Raw genomic sequence first — 10,590 nt, 5'->3', positions numbered from 1 at the left:
AAACACTGAAACGGTCCCTGTTTGTTGAGTCCTCTTGGGTCTAATGGTGACAGTAAGCCTTTAGCAACTCTGAGTTGGAGTTTTAATAAATGTGTGAAAAGAGTGAATCTGTTTCTGTTCTAGTGAGGAACACAGATGTTTCTGAGAGTACACCACACCTCACCTCAGAAACATCTGTCTGGCTCTCCTGTCGTTGAAGAGCAGCTTTCTCTTCATGCCTGAGTGTGTTTTTTGGCTCATTTACTTTCAGTCAGTCTGCTTGACTGCAGCACTGCTGTCAACCTCTTTGCCCATGTTAGCAGGCAAGAGTCTTTCTTTTAAAAGCTTTTTAGATTTCTTTACAGCCAAAATTAGGATAAGTTGGCAAATTTAAAAAAAAACAACCCAGTTTCTTACATTTAAACATAGAAATAAAATGCAGTACTAATACTAAGAATACTGAATATAGCAATTAGAGGAACCAGTATTGTAAAATGATGTTGTGATGAACTTTACTGCATTTTAATTTTTTTTTCTTACCTGCTTTAGTTCAGACAAATGAAGACCAGAGTTTTTGTGTTTCCACCTGATGCCATAGAGATAGCAGGTCAGCCCCCCTGTATACTTGATAAAGTGGTTGTTGCTTCGATTCTTGAGTCAATATTGACCACCAGCCAAGAGGTGAGCAAAGCTGCAGGAGCAGCTGGAAGGAGGACCACCAGAAGACCATCATCAGCGACAAACACACACACTTAAAACAAAAAACTTCTACTACACTCAGTATAATGTGGTGGCTAATTAGCGGCATGTGGCTGGGATTCATTCTTATACTTTATATAAATCATTGTTGTGCAGCAGAAGCCCAGGAAAACCAAAACTTTCCCAACTATTATCAGAAAAAAAGAAGAAGAAAAAAGAAAAAACGTCATTTTAGCTTGGCATGACCAGCAAACCAGACTAAGCTCATCTTTAATTAAAAGGATTCTTAATACTTAAGCTTTACATTCAACCAGAGAATACTATCATGTAAAAAAACAAAAGATTTAAAAGAATTAATAGAAACGATTTCTAAAAGATACAGATGTAAAGGATGTCACCATTTGGTCAGTAAAATCCCATCTTAAAGCATTTCGGCCATCAGTATGTAGGTGTGATAAATGAGGAGAGGATCTGAGAGAGAAACGACATACAGTAGTCTTCATCCTGCATTGTGACTTTAAAATTAACATCAACTCATATTCAGTAAGACTTGATACAAGACCATAAACACATCAGGAAAGTGTGAGGGCATGGGTCATGTGAGGACTAGGATCTTATACAGTCTATGCTAAAACATGGCACAAGAAACATGACTCCTATACAAACCTCTCCATATACCATATAATGGCAGTGGCCTCAGAGGGTATAAAAAGAAAAAGCAAAGCTCTACCCTAGCTCGACATGTCCAGTTAAAAAAAAGATGGCGACACTGAAAACACTGATCCTAAGGCTTCATAACAAGAGGCTTTAATACAAAACAATAGGTGACATCATGGTGGCTGCGGCCATCTTTTGTAGTTTTCACTCTTAGACTGTTGGCTTACTTGCGGTTCGTAGAACTCTCAGTAAAATGGGAGGCAGAGCTATAAGACTCTTGTGAAACCCAGTTTTGGATTTAGGAGACAGAAACAACCCTTTTTTATTTTTAAGATTAGGCTTAAAGTTTCCTAAAGTCAGGGGTGGATTAGTTGACCCTCAACCCTTCATTTTCACTCTCTGTGTTTATACAGCACTTTGCATTTGATCATCAGTTATTCTTAATCTCTGCCTTTAATAATAATGGATTGCATTTATATAGCGGTTTTCAAGGCACCCAAAGCTACAGTTGTAGCCACAGCTGCCCTGGGGCAGACTGACAGAAGCGAGGCTGCCATATCGCGCCATCGGCCCCTCTGGCCATCACCAGTAGGCGGTAGGTGAAGTGTCTTGCCCAAGGACACAACGCCCAGGGATTGAACTGGCGACCTACTGGGCTTTCCAACCCCCTGAGCCACGGTCGCCCCAATTGTTGGGATTTTCTTTCTTTTCTTGTTTCTATTATTATTGACTTTACCTTAAACTATAAAGCATCTTGAGCTGCCTGTCGTTGTAATTTGGCACTATATAAATAAAAGTGAATTGAATTGAATAAATATGTGGTGCTTGTTCAGTCTCATAAAAGAGACCAACAACAGCACAAATCCATGAAACATGTATTGTCCTTACAACAAGGTAAAGGTACGGTGGAGGAGGGTGGGGTTGGATGAATGGATCAACCAAGGTGACTATATAGTAATTTCTTGACCAGTGGTTTTTGAGAAAGACTGTCTGTCGTGACCATAATATTCCTTGATTGTGCACCATTTTTTTTTTTTTAGTGTTGTAAGCTCATTTTACCTGCTTTAAAGCCAGACTGTGATCCATGAGTCTAACCAGGTTAGATTGAGGTATCATGAAAATTGTTTTTGAATGTCACTCTACATATAATGTGTTAAATGTGATATTTCAGGAACACCTTGAGGGAATATCATGAAATGCGGCTCACATTTTCACTGTGCCTCAAAGATGAAGTATAAGGTCAAGGGTCAATGTCAATATGACTTAAAAATGTTCTGTACATATATTTCTGGCTTTACAATCTGTACAGTAACAAGCATATTTTATTCTTCAACGGGCAGTGACGGCCGTGCTGGTCCTGTAAAGTCAAAAGCATAAAATCACAGTGAGTATTGGCTTAGTTACAGTCAAAGTGTGGGAGTTCCAGACTCCTGAATGGTGGATAGAGGGGGCATACATAAAGCAAAGGGTCAGGCTGCCCTGATGAAGCAAACCCTGCATCATGTTAGAGAATCCTTTTCAAACATTTTTATTCACAAGGAAAACCTCAAACCTGTTGCATCTAATTTGTGACATTATATTTTATCACCGCAGGCAAATAATAAAAAAACATAAAGATATAATAGGCATTGAGACATAACCAAACAACAGTGAGACAGAAACCAGTTTGCTGTGGCGTGACTAACAGCCAGACCTCAAAGCCGCTCTAATCTGATGGGATTTAACAAAAGAGAAGAGGAAAGGCTCAATCCCTGACTACACACATGCCTTGTGTAGTCTCAAGAGCACACACAGCCCAAAGACTTTCAAGTCCTGGTCCAGATTCAAACCCACAGAGAACCTCAGTCACACAAGTATGCGCACACGCCGCTGCGGTGCTTGTTTACAGAGCCAACACTGTCGCTGTGACATGCAGCTACAGACCTGCAGCCGCAGGCCATCCCATCTCTACCAGAGGAGGATCATCCACGGGTCATGTTTATGAACTGGGAGGAGTGGATGGATGCCAGCATCTTCCATCACTTTCCTCTTCTTTATCTTCGTTGTATCAGTCAGCTGCACACTCTTAAACCGTTTTCGCGGTTCAGCCTGTGATTTGTGGGTATGGTGATGAAATCTTATTGCAATGATAGTGATCAAAGCTTCTGCCCCATCCAGTGAGAAGAAACTGTGATGTAATCAGTCTGACCACCGGGAGATTAATGACCGATAAACGAATGAGGCGGGGCAACGTGACAACAACTAGTAAGGTAGTCAGAGAATTTACATGATTAATAAGGTCTTGTGTGGGAAGTTGACAGAAGAGATTGATACTAGAAGTCAGTGATCTTGAGAACATATAAACAAGCACAATCGACGTGTAGCAGAGGAAATTAGCATTGTGCTGTTGCCCAGGTGTTTTCATTCTACCTGATTACCTCCTGTGTCTACTCAAAGCTTCAATATGAACCTGTTCTTTGCCAAGTTATAGTGTCTCCTTGTTGTCCACCCTACTGTGCGCTCTCTTTGGATTAATATTGCTTGGATTACCTGTATTGCCTTAATTAATGTTTATTTTCTACTTAAGAATTTAGTCTTTTCACCAAATAGTTCTTATAGTGGATCATCTAATTGTTGAAGCTCTTTCTCTAATATTCTAATGTGTTTACCTTGTGATAAAGAGCAGCTTAAGACAAATGTTGTTTGTGCTATATAAATAAAACATGAATTCAATTCAAATTAATTGAGACTGCGCCCTCAGTGATGCCAGTTTCCATCCCAGTTTCAGCTCTAGGAGGACATCCAATGATGAAACATTTTACATCTGGCTTACAAATCAAGGGTTAGTGCTTATGGTAGATCGAGCCCAGCCCTGCACTGAATGATCCAAAGACCTTAGTGTATTTTAAAATGATTTTTCTCCTTCCTCTTCCATCTCAGCATTCCCAATAAACCCCGAATCAATGCTCCTGTGTGGAGATGTATCAGAATCGGCAGCTGCATTTATGGCATTTATCTTATCTCGCATTTGTCTTGGAGTTAAACCTTAAAGTGTAATAGGGATTGAGATATTTTTAATTAACAATGCCATTTTTTGCGTAACAATTGCGTGTGGAGTTTTGATGAAGAGAATTATCCATTATCCTTAAAATTAGCTTGAAAGAAATTTACATTATTCAGTTTAGCCCAAGTTCCTGACACTCGCTAAGAGTTATGGCACAAACACATCTGCATGTCAGTAACAGGTCACAGTCATGGAGCCACTTATTGGCAACAAGACATCAGCCTCAAGTGACAAATGTAGCCCCAACTGTAGCTACATGGCGTATAATTGGATTTCTAGAGGAAGTGATATATACCTGATCTACGCCTGATGGCATCCACGTCTCGAATAAAAAAGTGTTGGGGACTGTTTATCACTGCTGACTGACCTGCCTCTTCATAAAAAAGAGCTCCTATAGCCAAAAACCTCTGTGTCACTTTACATCTATTAAGTATTTCTAAAAAATATACTATTTTGCTACATCAGGAAAAAGAAAAAGTGTCAGACCCACAAAATATGTTTCCAGTGGAAATTCACCAAAAACACCCAAAGAGTCATGCTTTCAGTCTTTTTGCTAATCTGGGCTCGTCTAATGTCTCCTGGATTTATAATTAACAGACAAAGAAGAACACTGTAGTTATTTTGGCAGTAAAGTGAATACTAATATTCCCTGAATTATACTTTAAAGTTAAAAACTGAAATTGAAATTGTGGTTAAAGGAATCACGAAGCCGACGATTCAATCACACGATTAAATAATAGCAGGATTTGGCAACAGGTGTCATCTTTAGTGTACGAGGAGAGGAGCAGTTGCTGAGTTCAGGTCGAGGGTAAGGTCCAGATCAGCCTGTGGAACGCCACATCGCTGCTGGTTTCCTGAACCTCACGCACACATCGTGTAGCCCTTGACCTTTCTATTTTCTTAGCCTCTTTCCAAATGTTCCGGTCTGTGCACCGACCTGTGGGCTGGGAAGCGAGAGTTCATGATAGATCGCTGAAGACACCAAGAGCAGCAAAGCACACCTTGAGCCATCATCAGTATCCTCTGCATGTCCCCACATGAGAGAGAACAGGATGATCTCAGTTGAATTACAAAAAGTAGAACTATACGTGCTAATTGGCACATTTCTTTTTGTCTTCAAGTTGGTTTTTAGTGAGGATTTCAGGGACGAGTCTAGGGTAAAGGTTTTAAGGGGCCCCCGCTCATAATGTCATTCGTACAGCGCAGGTTAGTAAAGCTTTTGGCAGTTGTGCTTTCCTGTAATGAAAACTGATTAAACTTATGTTATCTGTGCACCAGTTTAATATCTTTACTGGCCTATCCTCAGTTTCCAACTGCTCAGCCTGACCCAAAATAGAAAATCTATACAACCAAACTGCACACCTGGTCTCAGGAGATTTGCATGAATGTTGATCTTTGTAATGACGATAACTCAAACTCCATCTCATTTTGTAATGGTCAGTCAGAGTGAACACAGGCTCATTTCATCGGCAGATGTGGTAAACCTCAAGGGTAATAATATTATATGATATGTTATTATAATATGTATTATTTGTTACTCTAATGTAATTTTAAAAAATAGCCTTGTGATAATATCCCTAACAAGTATGATGGATGCCAATTCTCTTAATCTAACATGCATGGAGTGTAGGGATTGCACTGATCTGATGTTTGGATGGAATATGAGGCGAATCCTGAATCACAAAGCCTGCAGTGAGCTGATGATTGGGGCTGATCTATTCCATACATACTTAGTTGTTGTGTTTTTGTCACTGCAGGTCAGCAGCAGTGCATCGGTTGCTAGCAGGAGAGCTAACACATCAAGGACCCTACAACAAAAAGCCACAACAGTTTGGGGTTATTCCACACTTGCTACACAAGTGAACATTTGTAGAGGTTTTTCTTCTTAACCCCAAGCTTTTCTTGTGAATGACCAAAACTGAAAAGCTGATGTTTTTTCTGCCTGATGTCCCTGATGAGGAACTTCCCTGTCTGTAAATGATGAGCTCAGTAAAGATTTCCACACTGAACTGAAATGACAAAAGGAAAAATAATGAGGTAAATAACCAAAATAGACTTTCTAACGACCAGTCACCTCAGCGCAAAAAGGTTGGAAAATGGATGTATTTATTTATCATGCTCTGTTTTACAAATTAAGAAAGCAATGTTTAACGTAAGCCTGATGTTGCCTTACGCATAAAAGAACCAATTCCTATATGCCTGTGTAGGTTCTTGAGGACATGGTAATAATCACTGTTTAAAATGGTGACAACTGGACTTCTTTAGGTTTGTGACAACTTTTTCCTCACATCAGGTTCAGGTTTAAAACAACTGGTTTAGAGCAACAATTTGAAAAGATGAAACTTTGTGGAAAGAACGAAGGAAAAAAAAAAACCTTTCCAATTTCATTGCTCCTGGTTTAAGGTTAGTGGCGTCTAGACGAAGTCCCGAGAGTCACTGACCCATTATTAATCATGTGGGTTGTCACGTGAGTCAAGGTGTGGAAAAAAGTGTGGGTCATTACCGTAGTGGCCAAGGAGTAAAGCCTTATAACACATTTCTCCACGCCACCAACATTTGAGCTAATTGAGGTCACCAAGACTGTATTTTAGGTGGCTGATAGTTGGTGCTGTGAGCCACCACCTCTGTTCAAGGTTGGTTATTAACAGTGGACATAGATGGCCTTGATTATTTCTCTCTCAAACTTTCTGTCTTCTTGTGAAATGTGAACACTGGCATCCTCTAAAGTGTATCTTCCATGAAATGCAAGTGTACAACTGAGTGGCTCTCCTATGTTGTGTTAGGAATTTGTGGAGTGTTTCTCTTGTGTAAAAAATGGTGCATACTTACTAAAATGCTCAGAAAACACTATATTGCTTAGCTAATGTCTGGGTATTTTTTTCCTTGGGATAACACAGTGTTTGTCCAAGAGTAATATTGAGTCTGGATGACACTGTGATGTTATTCTTGAAGAAAATCCTTCTGCCGTCTTTTAACCGCTTGACACAATTAGTCCCAGTCTCTCCTGCACATTACTTTAACACAGGTAATTCTGGTAATTAAAGTCAATGTCTGGGTATCAAATCAGAAATCTGAAATTGATAAAGCTGGATCAGTGCATCACTGACTTTAGATTCTTAAAATCCTTAGAAATATAAAATACAAGCTGGAAAATGTAATTTTCTGTTTCAGACGTGTCATCTGTTTTATTGGAATAGAAACTGGAAAATGTACAAAGTTTGAAAATAATAAAGGGAAACAAAGGTTAACAAAATTATGCCATAATCTACATAATGGCATAATCAAAACTGACTCTGTAGAATATGTTGTATGATCTTGTAGAGCAGAAATGTGTTTTATATCTGGGGTCATTTGGGCTTTAGGTTTGTAATATTTTGGTATACAGAGGAGTTGATGGTCGATTCAATGGCTGCAACGTGCCCAGGTCCTGCAAAACAGCACGTCTAAGCCACGGCGCCATGTTGTTTTTAAAGAGAAGCGGCTTTCTCTCGGCAACCCTTTCAAACAAGCCATACTTGTTCAGTTAAAAAACAAAACAAAAAGCATTTAACATGATAACTGAGAGAGTCTGAGATGTAGGTCTTGTTTTGTTTTCTTTCTCTGAGCATTGCACAGTCTGACCTTGGGGTGAATTTACTGGAAGGTACACTCCTGGGAACATTGTGCCATTGTATTAACACAAACCTGAATGCTCCAGACTAGCAAACTGCCCAAACCTTTTCTTTTATAGAGGCGCTCAAGATCAGGTGCACGTGATTATCAGCACCTGGCTGCTACTGACCCTCTTAATTCCTATGGAAGCAATAAAGGTGTAGATATTTTTAGTCAGTAAGGATGTCACCCTCTGCAACACAATGCCCAACTGCTGTGTGCATAATGTGTGTGTGTGTGTATAATTGCTGTCACCAATTTGTTACAATACGAGAAACGTTTTAAAGTCTTTTCTAAATTCATTCCTATGCGAGTCTTTCCTCCTGGGCCCCTGACCGGTGGACTGTCAAGGGTCCAGGATGATCCAGACCCGTTGTTGCTCAACCTGTGTGTGAAACCGTGACGGGCAGTGTGCGTTCCTCACCACGCTTCAGTGCACATGCTGCTTTCACAACAGCCTCGATGGTCTGTGTACTGGATAAACTGTTTCTGCTTCTTGTTATTATTTGTTGTTAATGGCTGACAGATTTAAAATGGACACAAGTGAAAGTCCAAAATGAAATGCATGTCAAAGTTTGGATTGGTATGAGCGCCTGTTAATGTTACTGTGAGACATTGTGGTACGATCTGTTATTTCTGGGAAAGAAATTAGTGGAAAAAAATTGTAATGTCTCTATCCTCCATCATTTAGTAACACATACGGTATCTTTTGCAGAGGATACATGTATTATGGGTGATTCTTTTCTCTTATTTACATTTAACCCAACAAATCTACAGTTTCAAACCAATGTGTAATTCAAGCAAACCCTCCGTTCCCCTGCGACTGTGTGAAAATGTTTTGGTGTAACACGATAATTTGTTTTGTTATTAACAAAATCAATCCGTTTTTTCAGCGATGAACTTGTCAGCAGAGATGACGGAGGTGCAGACAGCCTGCAATTTATCTGTTTCCTCTGGGTTATTACACAACAGAGCGAAGGGCAGCTAAGGTGTGCATCTAAGGGAAACTTTATACAATGATAGCAGCTGCAGATAAGGAGAGAATCTGTGCAATGACACCGGAACCTGTGGCAATCTTTTATGTGAGAGAAACAACTGTGAGGCCTAATTAGAACAAAACGTTCCATTAATGAAACCTAACTACAGTAAAACAATTAAAATTCCTATAGAGGCCTTCTCTGTGTCTCTCAGACCCAGCATTGAATTTTAATGACCTTTTTGAACTTTATGATATTTTTATTGCCTCCTGTAATGCAACTAGGACATTTTTTTTGTTATAGTCACACAGTGTTCTCCTGCAACCTACATTAGGATCATCACAGTAGTTTTCTTCATGGTTAAAGTCTCACTGAATTATAACGACTATAATGCTAATAAGGGCAATCCTGCATATTACTAATGATCAACCACATTGATACTACACTAAAGGATTATGTTTGACCAATAATTGGCCAAGTAGATTGTTGTAAACCATCATAGTCACAGTGGAAGTCAGCAGCTTGTTTTTTATTTATCTCTTATCTTCATCAAAAGAGAAAGAGACGCAGTTTGAATGTGTTTTTAATGAAAGATATAAGAAGGACTAGTGGAGTTCCCACCCTTTAGGTCCTGGCGTCCACATATGTGGACATCACATTTTGAGTTATTTAGATTAAAATACTCAATTTTGCTCTACATGGGCTTGATATCCACTTACAAGGACATTATACTGCTACTGTTCTATCAAAATTTTAAACCAATATCCTCATATGTGGCTCTTATTTTTCTTAAAAACAAAATAAGGTAAAAGAAAAATCTGGTCATTCTTTGTTTTTACATTCATCGGGCCCCAATATGCCCAAATATCAAAGAGAAATTAAAAATGCATGCTGTGGAAGAGTTCGGGTCTTAGGAGGTTAAACGGAAAATACAAAATGTAATTCTTAGGCTCTAACTCTTAAAGGGTACATCTGAAACAATTAGATCATTAATTAATTAACAGAAATCTACTCAACACGTTTGGCACCAGATCGGTGATTCTGGTGTCTCAAATAGGAATAACTTCTATTTCATTTATAAATAATTTATTAATATTATATTTCTAAACTGCAGAGTGCCTCTTTTCAAAGATTTACCTGCATTTTTTTTAATCGTTTACAGGTTAGGGTTCACAGCTGGGGCATATTAGACCTCTACAGTAATGCTGTGGGACTACATGGCACCATATCAGCTTTAAACTTTTCATTTGTTGTCTTTATTTAAGCGTCGTCCTGTGATCAAAGAATCTCTCATCCAAGAAATGATATGAGTAAGTCTTTGGGTTTAATAGCCTCTCGAAAAGTCTTAATGTTAAAGATATTTTTTAAAGTCACAGATCATTTGCTCTGAATTAACAGCTACGGATAAATATTAATTCACCTTTGAAGAAGTGAAAATTTGAGACCCAGAAATCATCAACAGTGAAATGTTGCGAACTCATCTCCCCGCTTAATAAAGTATCCTATATTTGAGAATTGATTCTCCTTCTTGTCATATCTCGTTATTTTTGACGTGTATATTCTTCACGCCACTTTTATTAAAGT

Source organism: Astatotilapia calliptera, chromosome 14 (genome assembly GCF_964374335.1).
Source record: "Astatotilapia calliptera chromosome 14, fAstCal68.1, whole genome shotgun sequence".
NCBI classification, from domain to species: Eukaryota; Metazoa; Chordata; class Actinopteri; order Cichliformes; family Cichlidae; genus Astatotilapia; species Astatotilapia calliptera.
Note: the sequence above shows the minus strand (reverse complement) of the source record.